The sequence below is a fragment of the Labeo rohita genome, chromosome 11 (genome assembly GCF_022985175.1).
Source record: "Labeo rohita strain BAU-BD-2019 chromosome 11, IGBB_LRoh.1.0, whole genome shotgun sequence".
Lineage (NCBI taxonomy): Eukaryota > Metazoa > Chordata > Actinopteri > Cypriniformes > Cyprinidae > Labeo > Labeo rohita.
The window spans coordinates 9,814,744-9,831,406 of NC_066879.1; the positions used below are offsets into that span (position 1 = coordinate 9,814,744).

At 40.8% G+C, this 16,663-nt stretch overlaps 1 protein-coding gene across 2 annotated transcripts in view; it reads right to left on the reverse strand.

The window, feature by feature from the left end:
- Positions 1-11,045: 11,045 nt before the first annotated feature.
- rbms2a (RNA binding motif, single stranded interacting protein 2a) overlaps positions 11,046-16,663 on the reverse strand; it is a 52,757-nt gene continuing 47,139 nt past the window's right edge. The window contains exons 14-15 of one of the 2 annotated variants that reach the window (XR_007828730.1): positions 13,587-15,920; positions 11,046-13,461 (exon numbers count right to left, since the gene is read on the reverse strand). The gene's annotated coding sequence lies outside the window, so the exon portion shown is untranslated. Of the gene's footprint in view, positions 15,921-16,663 lie in introns of both variants that reach the window. The other variant, XM_051122982.1, reaches the window with a different exon arrangement.

The window sequence follows — 16,663 nt, forward strand, 5'->3', positions numbered from 1 at the left end:
CCAAGTATGGTGACCCATACTTGGAATTTGTGCTCTGCATTTAACCCATCCAAATGCACACACACAGTAGCGAGTAGTGAACACACACCCAGAGCAGTAGGTAGCCATATTGCTATCGATGCAGCACCCGGGGAGCAGTTGGGGGATTGGTGCTTTGCTCAAGGGACTCACCTCAGTCGTGGTATTGAGGGTGGAGAGAGCACTGGTTATTCACTGCCCCCACCTTCAATCCCTGCCAGACCTGGGACTCAAACCCACAACCTTTCAGTTATAAGCCCAACTCCCTAACCATTAGGCCACGGTTGCCCCTGAAGACAGCCAAAGCCACCGGGTGCTCTGATGATGCACCACAACCAAAGAGCTTTGTTCTACTGCGTGACGGTTGTGCATGCCTAATGTGATCTTATGAATATTCGTAATTGCTTATATTTGCATAGACACTGAAATGTGCAATATTGATGTATTAACACCTGTTTATCAAATAAAGTAAGCATACCTCTTTAAAAGACTTTGGATTAAACCACTTTATTCAAATGGATTTGTTTTATGATGACTTTAAAACTTTTTTGAATCTTTTTTGGTCACCTGGATTTTCAATGGAAGGACAGCAATTGCTTGGGTTTCATTAAAAATATTTTAATTTGTGTTTTAAATATTAACGAGTTCTGCAGTTTTGTAGCAACATTAAGGTGTTGATGAAGGTGTGCAGTGCTCATGTTTAGGTGAGCTATCCCTTTAACCAATAAGATCTGCAGTCATGTAATATACCATCCATTTGCTTATGCAAGAAAGTGTCCAAAAAACAGAAATTTGCACAGCACTGCTGCTTCCTGGAATTGGTACAGTTTGATAGATGAGGCAGTTGAGGGCAGGCCATCTGTGAATCACTTACTGCCTGTTCTGGGGAGATTAATTAATAATTAATATTAATTCATAATTTTAATAGAGTTAGTATCAATCAATAGGTAAATCAATACATGAATGAATAAAATGCTTGTTGTTGTTACTGAAGGTATGATTAAGACATAATATTTAGAGTAATGGGTAACATCAAGTAAACATCTGTATAACAGATAACTTACATGTTTGGATATTTTTGTGTAACTGTAGGTTCCTATTAAAATCCAAAGTACAGAGCTTGTGCATAATACATAGCTGCCATTCTGTCTCTTTTTTTTTTTGTCCCACTTATAGCATCCATTGCCTGTACTACACGTGGATAAAGCCTCTGGTGGTATATGGGGGTGTTTTTAACCCTGTTTTCAGACTCAGGGAAACCTACGAACTCATACAGACATTTTACTGTGTGGTTACAGACTGCCTGAAATTGAACTGAAAGTAGCAATTTTCTGTTCAAGTAGAAAGGGCCATCAGCTGCTGGTGGCTTGAGATGGAAATGGCATTCTTCAATGCTGTCCATCACCTTATTAACGACAGTAAACCCAGCCAGCCTGGCAATTCCATTGCCCAATGCAGGTAGGTGGTCAGCAGGAAGGAAGTATGTTTACCTTTCTTGTGATACCAAGGATTCTCCTACTGACATTGTGACGCATGCAGGCAGATTCTCACAAATACAATTGAGCAACTCCTTTCTCAAAAATCAGTATAGATATGGCTAAACATTAAACTATGCAGTCTTTCCCTATAAAAACAGATCCATTCTCCGCGGGATATAGAGACTCAACAAACAGCATGGATAGATCCAAATGCGAGCTTTATTGGAACACAACATAGTCAGACAGGCAGGGTCGATCTCCAAACAAACAGTTATATCCAGGGCAAGACAAAAGCGTAATCCAATAAACAGGCAGAAGGTCAAAATACCAGAGAGCAGTCCAAAGTATCAAATGAATGAGGCAATGAAACAAGACAAATCTATGGCAATGAAACAAGATATAACTATGACTATGAAACAAAAACAAAGACCATGGAAATAACGCAATGAATAGAGGAAAACGCTTGGTAGAGTCTGCACAGGCAAAACAATAATTCGCGAGGGTCTGTTTGGCATGGCCCTCTTTATATGGCCACCAAACAGGAAGTAACCATAGAAGCAGCAGAGGGAGCTGTAACAGACAGTACTAGGGTAAGGGCTTCCTCTGCTGGCGTAGTGTGACAGAATCCCCCCCTCTAGGAGCGACTCCTGGCGCTCAAAAAACAACAGTCCAGGAGGGTGAGGGAACAGAGGACCAGGTCCATGCAGAGGAAGTGGACCTGGATTGTGGAGGACTGACAGACAATGAAGCACTGGAGGACCTGGGCCGTGGAGCAGTGGCAGAGAGTGAAGCACTGGAGGACCTGGGCCGTGGAGCAGTGGCAGACAGTAAAACACTGGAGGACCTGGGCCGTGAAGCAGTGGCGGACAGTGGAACACTGGCGGACCTAGGCCGTGAAGCAGTGGCAGACAGTGAAACACTGGAGCAGAAGTCCACCATGTTAGATCCGAGGAGCCTGGAGCCATGGCGGGGCAGGTAGAGCAGGGAGCCATGGCGGGGCAGGCAGAGCAGGGAGTCAGGGTGGAGCTGGTGTAAGGTCCACGCAGTTGTATCCAATGGTGGATGAAGGTTTCTTGCGTGTTCGGTCTTTTCAGCGCGCAAAGTTATTAATTTTAGATTAAATTCAAATCTGACTCCATTTTATGATCTAATCTGACTCCATTTTATTATGACCTCGAATATAGGTTAGAATGCCAATCATTATAGGTCCTCCATAGGATAATTGATCTAGACATCTGATGATTCTATTTGCTCTTTAATATCATTGTACTCGTTCATTCGGGTGCTCATGTCGCTCAAAGATATCGCTTCGGCCATTAGCGTACCTTACGGTCACATTCTCATCAGTCTTGGATATTAGACAGAGGTAATTGACTAGTACTTTAGACGGCCGCCCCTATGCTTGCTCATTCTAAAAGTACCTTTGTTTAGTCCCCATAGATCTGTACACACTTGAATAAAGCAACATTATCTCTAATCAGAGGTCACGACCACTACTATAGATATAAGCCGACCAACATTACTTCTCCGATAGTAGCTTTGGTTGTGTAATGCAATGGTCTCCCATGTACACTTAGCTACAGTAATGTGGCGGGAGTCCCGAGGAACAATCAGCGTCGCCCTGGCAACACACAACCTGCACCTGGAGTTACTCACCACGAGCCAATCAGTCACGGACTAAACCCCCATATAAGCCGGCGGCTCAGCACAGAAGGGTGAGAACTATCTCAGATGGTGTGTGAACTGACCTCGCTCTCTCTATCGCTCTTCCGACAGATTCGCCGTGACTGATTGGCTCCGCACTTCCTGGACCCATTCACCGGGGTGACCGCACTTCCTTGCACCCACCCCTCACTGGACATTGACACTAGGAAGCACAGGAGAGGAAGGAATCACCACGCACCGCTCACCGAAGACGCCAACCGCACTATCACCCGTATTGTTTGTCTTACCATTTTCTGTTAATAAATATCACCCTCCGGGGCTCACCGAAGTCTTGCTCTGTCGTGTCGTTCCTCGCCAGGCCACAGTAATATTACAGTAAACAGAGGTTAGGCTCACCCTATTTAGGTTGGTCGAACAACTTTCAGTTGACCTAAACGGAAATACCCTTTTAGCCCTTACAGTCTAAGTACACTTGAACTAATACCATGTGTTAGCCGGATCTCTAAAGATACAGCTGGTGCGCCTTATGCTCCATCTCAACTGAATTTTAGTCCGTTACTAACCTGATGCAGGAAATGCGGTAACAAGGATACATCGTAATCTACTAGAGTCAATAATTACAGAGCAAATAAGAATAGATTCAAATGTAACAATTTATTAGCAGTCAGGTAAATATGTATTATGCCAATTATACAGCCGATTCAAAGATATCAAATTAATACAAGAAATCTCCAAGATGAATCTAGGAGTAAGATGCATACCTGACTTGAGAAAAATACATAGTATGAAGTGTGTCAACACACTTCGTACTATGGGCTCATTCTGGCTACAGAAAGCGCCTTGATCTTCTTGCTACACTTCTTTAAGTACTTCAGACCCAGACAGACATCCCCCGAAATGGAGACAGGAACTAACAATTTGAATTTGCATTGATCATGTCCTAGACTTGATCGTTTGCACCTTTTGGGGACAGATGGTGATTTGCATGAAAGACACTGGGAAACAGTACAGCCTCAACAGTGAGCAATATATCTCTGAACTCTTAGGATCTGTTTACCTTTTAGTTACTTCTTGTGAGAATGAGACCATTGTACCAGACACACAGTGACAGTTCAAATGATACTAAACATGACTATGGATATCACTTGTATTCATGTAGAACATTATATTATGCTATTGACCAGTCTAAGTGAGCTGAGTGAGAGGAGATGGGTGAGGCGAAGTGGATGGAAGGAATAGGTGGAAAGGGGCTTTTCTCACATCTTCTCTCAGTGAGATGTCATAGAACATATGTCTATATCTTAATACACTGTGTGTGTATTGTCTGTCTCAAAAGATCAGAGTGTCTCAGGTTCTGTAAACCTTACACTGGCGACCAGTACAGCAGAGCAGACAGGAGCAAAGGTCCCAACAATGGAACAGATGAGTCCGAAGATCTCCAAGATGAAGCAGACGACCACCACAGCAGAGCAGAGGAGAGCAGGAATCCCCATGGCAGAGCAGAGAGTTCTGGGATAGCCCCTTTGAACGTGGCTGGGAAGGAAAGTATGGGACCGGCCTTCTTGGCAATGATATGACGGGCAGAGAGTTCATAGGTGGACACCGCCCCCTTAAGAGGTTCTGCAGCCGGAGCTGCCACCTCTGGGGGCATTGGCGCAGACTCATGGTTAGACGAGACCTCTGGAGCAGACTCGTGGACAGACAAGGCAGTGAGTTCATGGATGGACACCACCTCCTTAAAAGGTTCTACAGTGTAAGCTGACGCCTCTGGAGGCACTGGCGCAAATTCGTGGACTGGAGAGGCCTCTAGCATGGACTTGTGGACAGACAAGTCCTCTGGAGCAGATTCGTGGATAGATGAGGCAGTGAGTTCATGGATGGACGCCGCCTCCTTAAGAGGTTCTACAGCATAGGGTGACATCTCTGGAGGCATTGGTGCAAATTCGTGGACAGGAGAGGCCTCTGGCGCAGACTTGTCGGCAAGACGAGTCCTTTGAAGCAGATTTGTGGACAGATGAGGCCTCCGAAGTGCAGTGTGCAGCCCACACGCTCAAAATGGCAACTGCCATTACAGGCAGCACAGTAGACAGTGGGATGCCTGCCGGGCTTGAGGGTGTGGAGGCTGTGAGGTTAGAGAGAGTCAAGACTGCGTGGCTTGGGAGCGTGGGCTTGGCGTGGCTTGGGAGCATAGGCTCGGCGTGGCTTGGGAGCATGGGCTCTGCGTGGCTTGATACGTGACTAGGCTCTGGGAGGTCAGCTGAGATGTGACAAGGCTCTAGACGATCAGCTGAGACGTGATGAGGCTCTGGTTGAACAGCTGCGATGTGTTGTGGCTTTGGAAGTTCAGATGTGACGTGACGTGACGAGACTCTCACGCCCAGCCCAGACGGTGGATCAGCACCTAGAGACGATCTCTACAGCCCTGAATGTCAGCGGAGTCCACATCAACTAGATGAGCCCCAGAGACGGATCCACATTAAAGACCACATCACCTAGACGGCTGTCGGCACAAGACCACGGGAACTTTGGCCAGAGGAGAACTGGCCCCCCGACTGAGCCTGGTTTCTCCCAAGGTTTTTTTCTCCATTTGTCACCGATGGAGTTTTGGTTCCTTGCCGCTGTCGCCTCTGGCTTGCTTAGTTGGGGACACTTTCTCTTAACACAATATTGCATTTTATTTTATTGTTTTTGATTAACTACCTTTACCTATAATGTGAGTGTTTAATGTTGCCTTTGGCATTGTTGATGTACTGTTTCCTATTTAATACTGTACAGCCGCCTTGTCACAATTCTGTATTGTTAAAGGCGGTATATAAATAAAGGTGACTTGACTTGACTTGACTCTGGATGAACAGCTGTTTCTTGACTTGACTCAGGAAGGTCTGCCGTGACTTGAATCAGGGAGGTCTGCCGTGACTTGACTCAGGGAGGTCTGGCGTGACTTGACTCAGGGAGGTCTGCCGTGACTTGACTTGACTCAGGGAGATCAGCCGTGGCTGACTTGACTCGGGAACAACAGCAGTAACTTGACTTGGCTCATGAAGATCAGCTGTGGCTTGACTTGACTCTTGAAGATCAGCTGTGGCTTGACTTAACATAGAAAACACAGCTGTAAATTGACTTGACTCAGGAACAACAGCTGTAACGTGACTTGATTCAGGAACAACAGCTGTAACTTGACTTGACTCGTGAAGAACAGCTGTGACTTGATGTGGCTCAGGAGACACAGGTGTAACTTGACTTGGCACTGAAAGTGCAGCTCTGACTTGACTTGACACCAGAAGATCAGCCATTTGGGTATGATGCTTTGTGTATGATAGACAGGACGGGATGAGATTCGGATGAGATGACCTTGGCATGGTGAGGCTCAGGCGTGGTGGCCATCTTGGCCATGACATGAGCAGGGCCTGGAGCGGCAGGCATGACGCGAGAAGGCCCTGGAGCAGCAGGCATGACATGAGCAGGCCCTGGAGCGGCAGATATGATGTGAGCAGGCCCTGGTTCAGACGAGACAGGTGCAGGCTGTGGCTTGGCAGACATGACGAGTGCAGGCTGTAGCTTGGCAGATGTGACTTGAGCAGGCTTTGGCTTGGCAGGCATGACGTGAGCAGGCTTTGGCTTGGTGGACATGACGTGAGCAAGCTTTGGTTTGGTGGATATAACGTGAACAGGCTTTGGCTTGGCAGGCTTGGCATGAGAGGTCTCTGGCTTGCTTAACATGACGTGAGCAGGCTTGGCAGGCATGGCATGAGAGGGCTCTGGCATGATGGTAACAATACCGGACATGACATGTAGACATTTAGGTAGGCAGATACTGGGGGATGGCAGGGTTTCTCATCAGCAATCCCCACAGTAAATGCAGAGCCGCTCAGAAGCAAGGCAAAGTCAATGTAACATACCAGAGACCAGTGAGGGTGATGACCTGGCATCCTACTTGAAATGTCCTTACTCAAACCAAAGTAAAAAATGTCTTTTAGAAAACTTTCCTTAAAGTCCTCCAAGTGACATAGTTCACAAAAGTCCTTGACATAATCTTCAATAGGCTGGTTACCTTGACGGAGTCGAACGAGACGTGACGCTGGGTCCATGGTTGAACTGTGTTCAAAAAGCTGCTGGATCTGTGGGTGGCGAAGTATTCTGTAACGAGACATGACAAACAGCATGGATAGATCGTAAAGTTAGGAGGGGCTGTTTCATTGAGGACTGTTGAACTGCAGCTGTCTTCTAGCCATGTTTCATTTAGAAACATAAAATCCAGGTTGTATGTGGTTATTAAGTCATTGATCAGAAATGATTTATTTTTTTTAGTGAGCAAATGTTTAAAAATGCTAACTTGATGCCATTACTTTTTGTCTCTAGAGCGGTTTTAGTTTGATACCTAATGGGCGAGCTGGGCCCACAGGCTTTGGTGGTTGTGGTGGCCGCCGTTTTTTAGTTGATATCTGGGGGCTTGCAGCAAAAGAGTGGAAGAGTCTGGTTCCAGCATATACCAGTTCCTCCACTGTCTGTGAAAAGCTTAGAAGTGGAGATGCTGGAGAGAGGGATAATGTGTCTGGCTCTGATGTTTCCGGTGGCTGAAATATGTTGTCCTGGCTTCCCTGGCTGTTTACCAGAAAGTCGTCCTTTGGCGCTGAGTCTTAGAGCTGTTGTAGTAAGTCACAGTCTGACTGTGATGACCTCTGTGGGCAGGGCTCAGCCGGGATGGTGTCCATGAGAAGTGCTTGTTGTGGCTGTGTGGCGTTGTCAGTGTCCTTGTGGGATGTGTCGACCACATGACGACTCTGAAGATGATTTGAAGTCCTGTGGTCATTCATACTTTGTCCAGGTGTGTGTGCCATTCATGTTGGGTGGACTGGCACACTCCACTGAAGGATAACGGAGTGAAAAATAGGTGTTGTCCTTTAGCACTCTTGCACCAAGTTTGTTTGGGTGGAGGCCATCCAGTTTAAACAGCTGTCTATGGCCCCAGAAAAGACTGAAGTTCTCAATGAAGTTGACTCCTTTTAGACTGCAGGTTTTTTGTAGCCATGTATTCAGCCTAAGCAACCGTGAAAACATGTTAGTTCCCCTTGCTGGGCGTGGTCCACTGATGAACGGCTGAACTTAAAGTCTTCAAAGTGTTTCAATGAGTTCACTGCAATCCTTCTTCAGGAGTTCTGACTGCTCTTTGTGAATATCATTCTTCCCCACATGGATGATGATTCGATTTGCAGTCTTGTGCTTCATTAGGATGTTTCGAAGTTCTTGCTTGAGGAAAGCAGCATGTAGTTGTAGTCCTGCTAGTGATATTTCTAATAATGGAGTCACCCACTATCAGAGTCCTGGGCTCGGCTGCGCTCTCTGAGCTGAATGCTGCTGTCGGCTCGACCTTGTTTGTAGCGATGTTAGCTGCTGGCTGATATGATCCATATTCAGTCACATTTGGGGATTTCTCACCCACATTCATTAGTGCTTCAAATCTGTTGTCAAGCTGTATAGGAGGTGCTAAAATACCAGTTTTTGGAAGCCTTATCATAGCTATATCTGGGGTAGAGGATGCTACCACAGCAATACGAGATACTCGTGACAATCTGATGTCTCGAGTGCCTTTGGGTGTCGCTCCCTGTCTGTGCCATCGATTAGTGTTTTGATCAGTTTCGGCTTGTTCCTCTACACTTATAAACTGTTGAGATTCACTGGGTTCACGGGACTTTGGCTGTATGCTGAGGGGGTCCCTGACGATGGTCTGCTGAGTGTTCTGCCTGTTTTGGAAGTCCAGCAAGTAACTTTGTTTCAAGAACCACAATCCTTTGTACAAGTCTGTGGCAGTTTGTGCAGCAAGTAGATTCCAGAAGAGGCATTTTCTTTCTCGTCTGTTGAAGGTAGGCAGCTGTGTTTTCCCGTCTCCGGAATGTAAACTGCTGGCAGTGGGAGGCAAAGAGTCTCCTTTTTCGTAGTATTATTCCAGTTACGAAAAGTTTTTAATTTAGTGTTTGTGCCAAAAATGTGTTGTTTGAGCACTGTGCTGATCTGGTTGTGCTGAGGTTAAAATCTTAGAAAAGTCTGAGAAAAGTATATAAACAGGGAGCAAAGCACGGAGCAGTAAGCAAGAGCGTGCGAACAGTGCTTCCGGCTTTGCTTAAAAATATACTTGTACTTTACTTAAGTATACTTAATAAAATTAACTTGAAGTATACTTCTTTTTGGTAAGGGTCTCTTGGTCGAAATTTAATATTCGGAGAGCTTTGTCATAATGTATGGCCCCCTGGCATGCATTCAAAAAGTCTGAGACTTTGGAGGCCCATGGCATCCTTCGGATGGAATTTTGGCCAGTTTGCCTACATGCCTTTTGAATTACAAATGGTTGGCTGTAACAATTATTCAACTTACACCAGGGATCCTGATAGGCCTTATCATCTGTTCTAAAAAAAGGTTCCTTCCAGAGCTTTTCTGGCAAGAACACTCAAATGTTTCTTGAGATAGAACATCTTATTGGCAGAACATTCTTCTTATCAATAAGTGCCATAAAGAACTCAGTTAAATGAATTGGGTCATCTGTAAAGACAGTAGGGTCTGGAACAACTTGCTCACAGCCCTGTTATCTTAAAATGCTTCAAGATATACAAGGAGAGGTATATCCATCACTAATGCTTAAACTGTCACATTTGTAGTTTCATGATGTGCTTTATGAAATGTTCTTTGCTCTTCTTTTATATTTGCTGAGAAACATCTGGTTCTGACCCTTTTACAGTCTTTAGGCAAAATCTTCATTATTTGTTTATTCTTTTAGTAGGTAAGCACTCAATGACTTGCTTTTTGCTACCTCCAAAGTGAGTCTCTGAAAAAAAGTCTGTTTTAAGACGCTCACAATTTCTACAGGCTTCCATTTTCTATATTAGTCTAACATTTTTTGTTTGTTTGTTTGTTTGGTAGGAACATGAGTGTGCTTTGAATGGTGTATACTCTCACTCTGAATTTCTGAACAATGGTTATCAGTCTGCCTCCTAACCCCTGTATGGTTTTGACAATTTTTCTTAGATTTGCAATTCGCCAAAATAACATAACACTATCCACATCAGGGACCTTTGATAACTAATAATGTAGGTTCAGCAGGTTCACTTTGACCACTGTATGCTGAAACACTGACTTTTAAATGTAAATTTGAGTAACAGGTGAAGTGCACACACAACAGTGTCCATTACATACATAAACTTTAGACACAATTCAATTATATATAACAAAAACTTTAGAATTAACCTGATCATATTCAGTCTTTGGTACTCACTGCAATCCACCAAATAAACTGGAACACTTTGACCAATCAGTTAAATCTGACTGCTGCTTATGGCCATCCAATAGAACTTTACTTGAATCTTGACATTTCTTTAAACAGAAGTCATTGTTAGATGGTTGCATGCTTCCATTTGCAAGTATTAGGAACTTAACACATTTGAGAGGCACAGGTTGCTTGCCCCTTACCAAAAAGTAGTATACTTCAAGTTTATTTTATTAAATATACTTAAGTAAAGTTCAAGTATATTTTGTAGTACACTTTATGAAGTATGCAAATATCAGTGTACTAGTGGTATACTTGTAAGTGTACTGTTTCAATACTCATTGGGACTAAATTGGCCCATTTTCTAGTATATAAAAGTATAGTTTTAAGTATACTGTCAGTATAACAGTACAAAAACTGAGTACACAACTAGTTAACATCAATGTTTTTAGCTTGTGTAATTCGGTTTATGTTGCTTCCTGTCTATTCATCCCTCTGGAAATGGAAGTCAAGTGCACTAAGTTCTTGATTTGTATATAACATTCAGAGCAGTGTGTGGTAGTTGTATACTATGATCTTTGGTGAAAATGTTGAGAATAACAAAAAAAGCAGAAAACACCACAACAAAATACAAACAAAATTTTATTAAAAAAGGGAATTCAAGAGATCAATTTTTAAAAAAAGGCACAAACAAAAACAAAAGGACATTTTTGTTGTAGTTTTTCTTTTGTTTTTTTCTGAAAAAAAAAAAATCAGAAAGTGTGGCACAGGAAGACAAATTACCGGCTAGAAGCTCCGGTTAACATGCAAACAAACCACCAAACTGTTTCTTCAGCTACCTGTACAAAATGTGTTATTGTATAAATAAAAACTGTTTAAAAAGCTGTTCAAGAGACAAGCCATCAAGCCATTTGTTCAATAATCACAAAATCAGCATCAAACATACAGTACTGACTTCTGTACAACTACTCATTTCTAGAGATCTAGATACTGTCTACTGACCTAATACAACTAAGTTCATTTCTTGAGGCACATTGTACAAACTGTGAACTCTCCAGGACAAAATTACAATTCCGCTACGATAACTTTTAATGGTTCTGTTGTTTATGGCTTTATCTGGTGAACAGCTTGAACACCCCATGTTAGCAGCAATACTAATTTTGAAACTATGAAATGAGCTGTTAAAAAAAAAAAAAAAAAAAAAAAAAAAAAAAAATAGCAGCTATTCTTTGAAAACAGATGAAATCATGCAAATTTGAACTGATTGATGAGAATACGCATACTGACTTTCACATCCAGTATCATGCCAGTTATTGAAAACTGTAGATAATTTATAATTTAGATGTAATGAATCAGAATGAATAATAATCACATGAATTAAATAATCAACACATCATTTCATAGTTTCAAAATCATGTTTAATGTTTTGTGTTAATAATGGATGATATATGGTCTGATAACCAAAATAAATCCCATTTCCTTCATGAGGTGAAATGCATGGTGTAATTTGAGAAATATCTTTAGTACAGAAGATTTGACATAGAACTTAAAACAATAAAATCACATTGAAAAAGTGGGCAAAGGATGAGAAGTCCAAGTAATGGAAAAAGGTGATAATGCCAAAATCTTTGTGGTATCCAACAAACTCATCAGCTCCTTAATCAGTCACATGGATTTAATATAGTATATTTTTTATACTTATACTTTATACTATACTTATAGTAGGAAACAACTGCGATTGTGTAGATATGATGTATCTTGGTGGCATTGGTATCTTTGGTAACAGGAATGAATCGATTCTTTGGATGTCTGAAGACAAGAACACCACATACAGATTTCAATGACTGCTGATAGTTTGAATTTTAGCCTGAGTGACGGTAAACTGTAAAAGAGAGGTAATGATCAGTTTCAGTAACACAACTATCCTACAAGGTAATCTAGCTAGTAGCTACTAGGCATTTTATGGATGGAGATTCTGCTATTCCAGAAGAATGTAAAAAGTCTCTTAATGAAAACCATTTAATAGTTTTCAGACCAAGGTCATGGCTTTACATTCATAAAATGTAATGCGCACCTAGGGGGAAGCCCTCAAACGAAGGAAGTAACAACTGCATCATGTGTCTTCAGTGTTATAGAAGCCCTTGTGTTTCTAAAGACATTTATAACATCTAATGGTATGTTTTAGTGTACGAAAACAACTCATGAGTAAATAAACACTGTTTTTAGATCATCAATGATATCAAAATGTTTCATTTTGGATATTTAAACTATTTTTAGAAGTGCATCATGATTGACCAGCACAGTAAATTTCAAGTAAAACAACAAACAGCACAGAAAAAGACATAAGAACATGAAAGTAACTCAAGAAAATGTCTTTCCTTTGCACACAAACACAAAAAAATTCCTATGAATCAGGGATTTAAAAAGGAACAGCAACCAACACACACAACCAAATGATTTCATCATCTCAAAAAGTTTTCAGAAAGTAAAGCTTTGCCCAAATACTACATCTAACCTCACTTGAAAGATAAAACACATCAGTGAAAACAAATCATTAAAAAAAAAAAAAAAACAGAAAAACAGCAGCATGAAGGAAGAAAGCGACTATACATGCTGAAGAACTGCTTCTGTCCTTCTTGTTCCTAATCGTCTGTTCCATTTTTTTTCCTGCTATACATGTTTCATGTATAACCCCAGCACCATTTTTGAAGATATTTCTACAAATCTCTGCACTGTACGGAACCGAAGCCATGATAACACATAACCTGATGAGGCCACATCGCTGGATTCATTACTGCTGCAAAATAGCAGCGTCCTAATCAGTATTTTGGTCTTGTTTTACAATACCTAAACATCCTAAACAAAAAAAATATATCTACTCACTTTCAGGCCAGCTAAGATGTAAATGACTCTCCTTCATGGAAACAGATTTGGAGAAATGTAGCATTTCATCATATGCTCACCAACAGCTGATAAAAACATCACAATAATCCACACAACTCCAGTCCATCAATTAATATTTGTGATGTGAGAAGCTTCATATTTCTAAAAAAAAAAATCCATCAAGACATTTAAAAAATGTTTCTTACAAACACACCGCTTTCGGCTTCAAAAGACATTAAAGGAGAAGTTCACTTTCAGAACGAAAAATTTATAGACAATTTACTCACCCCCTAGTCATCCAAGATGTTTGTGTCTGTCTTTCTTCAGGTGATAAGAAATTATGTTTCTTGAGGAAAAAAAAAACAGGAATTATCTCCATATAATGGACTTCAATGGTGCCCCCAAGTTTGAACTTCCAAAATGCAGTTTAAATGCAGCTTCAAATGGATCTAAATGATTCCAGCCAAAGGAGGAGGTTCTTATCTAGCAAAACGATTGGTCATTTTCGAAACAAATTGACAATTTATATACTTTTACTCCAAGTCTACGTGAACTCTTGTTTTTTTCTGGTTCAATGCGGTCAAGACAGTTAGGGTTTGTCGAAAAACTCCCATCTCATTTTCTTCCCCACCTTCAAAATTGTCCTACATCGCGGCAGAAGTACTGACCCAGTGTTTACAAAGTGAACATGCAAACAAGATCAAACGCCATTTACAAAAAATGGTAAAACAGTGATGTAGGACGATTTTGACGTTGAAGAAGAAAACGAGACGGGAGTTTTTCGACATACCCTACATGTATTGACCTGGATTACACAGACTACGCATGCGCATCACAAAGACGAGATAAGACAAGCATTTGAAGTTAAAAAGCATGTAAATTGTAAATTTGTTTCGAAAATGACTGATCATTTCGCTAAACCCTTCTTCCTCGGCTGGGATCGTTTATAGCCCTTTGAAGCTGCATTTAAACTGCATTTTGGAATTCCTGAAATGTTTCTTCAAGAAACATACTTTCATATTGACTGAAGAAAGACATGAACATCTTGGATGACAAGGGGGTGAGTAAATTATCTGTAAATTTTTGTTCTGGAAGTGGACTTCTTTAATTGATGGACTGAAGTGGATTGCTTGTGGATTATTGTTATGGTTTTATCAGCAGTTTGGACTCTCATCCTGACGGCACCCATTCACTGCATGTAAGGCAATTTTTTTCTAAATCTACATCTTGAATGACCTGAGGTAAGTACATTGTCAGCGAATTTTAGGTTTTTTTTTTGGATGGAAAACTGCATAACATATACCCAGTTGCCCTGTTTTTCTTCCTTTCCTTTTCATGATTATATTCTCCTACTGCATGTGTTTGATGGATTCATAACACAACAAAAGTCCACCAAAATGACAACGATTAGTGAGTGAAGAAAGATATGCTGATTTTTAGCGATGTTGTATTGAGAAGCTTCATCAAGTGTGTTATCATCTTTTATTAACTATTTTTGATACTTACAAACCACTTAAAGTCACTTCCTCTAGACCTCTGTTGGAATTCAACACTATGTACATTACAATGCACATTTAAACAAAAAACAGCTTTCAGAACCCTGAAATGTTTGGTGTCATTATTGTATATACACCAAAAAAATCTAGAGGATACAGGATTTTAATTCTAAAATTATTTATACTTCTTTTTTGTTCATTTTTAACTATCAAATAAAAATGAACGGATCCCGAACACTGCAGGCATAAACTGTTTCACAGGTAATCACTAGATTTAAAATGCCCCTCATAAAATAACTTTTTACAAAAATTCGGATTTATTTCCATTACTAATTAAAAAGAAAATGCACATAAATGGATAATCTCTATTTCTGCATCTAATATTTCTTATGAACTGGAAAGCTAATATTGCCTTGGTATGTAACAAACTTTGCAATAAATAATAAGTTAATGATTGTCTGTTGCTTTCAGAGAAGTGATGATTGAATTAGAGTGATTTCATCACTATTTTTTTTTAAAGATTCTTAAAAATGTGCAGCATGAAGAAGTGGCTTTAAATGGTTTCTTCATCAAAACTCAATATCAAACAACAAATTCAAACATAGTACAAACAAAATGCACTGTTTGCACCTTAATCTGTACAAAAATATCTTACTGCTGCGGACTTGAGAAAAAAAGGAACAAATCTAAAAAAAAAAAAAAAAAAGTTGCATATTTTACAAACAATAAAAGACATTTTTAACTTTCTCTGTTTTGATCCTCCCATATTAAAGAATTAGTTCTTAAAAATAAGAATTTGCCATTACGTGCATAAAAGAACACATTGTGTTTTCCTTACCCTTTTCTAAATCATCATTATTTTTTACGCTTTTTTCTGTTTTGTTATCAAAATACATCAAAGATTGATAGCTCTTTTGCACAGTCTCCCACCGTTGGCTGAGTGACTCCTGAAGAGAGAGGAGTTGAACAAAAGATGAGTGATGTCCTTTTTTGTCTCTGTTCTACAAAAGATACATGCGCCTTTTGTGATCCGTATCCTCTCTGGTACTCTTTGTCTGTGGTAATCCGCAAATCTCTCAGAGAGATTCCCATTGTCCACAGCACTGTGTAGCACCTTCAGAGGACCTGTGGTGGGTCAAGGACGGACAGAGACAAAAAGAGAGAAAGACAGAGAGAGAGAAAGGAAAAAATTATATGTAGTTTTGTAAAATCTGTAAATTCTATTACACAGTGCTAAAAAAATAGCTGAAATTATTCAAATAACCCCCTTCAAAAGTTTGGGAACCCTTGGTTCTTAAAGGAGAACTCCACTTCCAGAACAATAATTTACAAATTATTTACTCACCCCCTTGTCATCCAAGATGTTCATGTCTTTGTCTTCACTCGCAAAGAAATTATGTTTTTTGAGGAAAACATTTCAGGTTTTTTCTTTATATAATGGACTTCACTTGTGCCCCTGATTTTGAACTTCCAAAATGTAGTTTAAATGCAGCTTCAAAAAGGCTCTAAACAATCCCAGCCGAGGAAGAAGGGTCTTATCTAGTAAAACGATCGGTCATTTTTTATTTCGAAAAATAAAAATTTTTTTAAGCACAAAAGCTTGTGTAGCACAGGCTCTCAGATGCGTGTTCACGACAATACGTACTATTGAATCATGTCGAAAGGTCACGCGGAACTACAGACCTACAGGTCACGCGGAACTACAGTGTTTACAAAGCGAACGCGCAAAGACTAACAAAGTGCAAGTCAGTCAAACGCTGTTTACAACCAAAAAGCTACAACGATTTTGAGTCATTTCGTTCACTTTTAGCAAAATATAATTAAAATGTTACGTGTCACTTCCCTAACACATCTACTGCTTACACAAA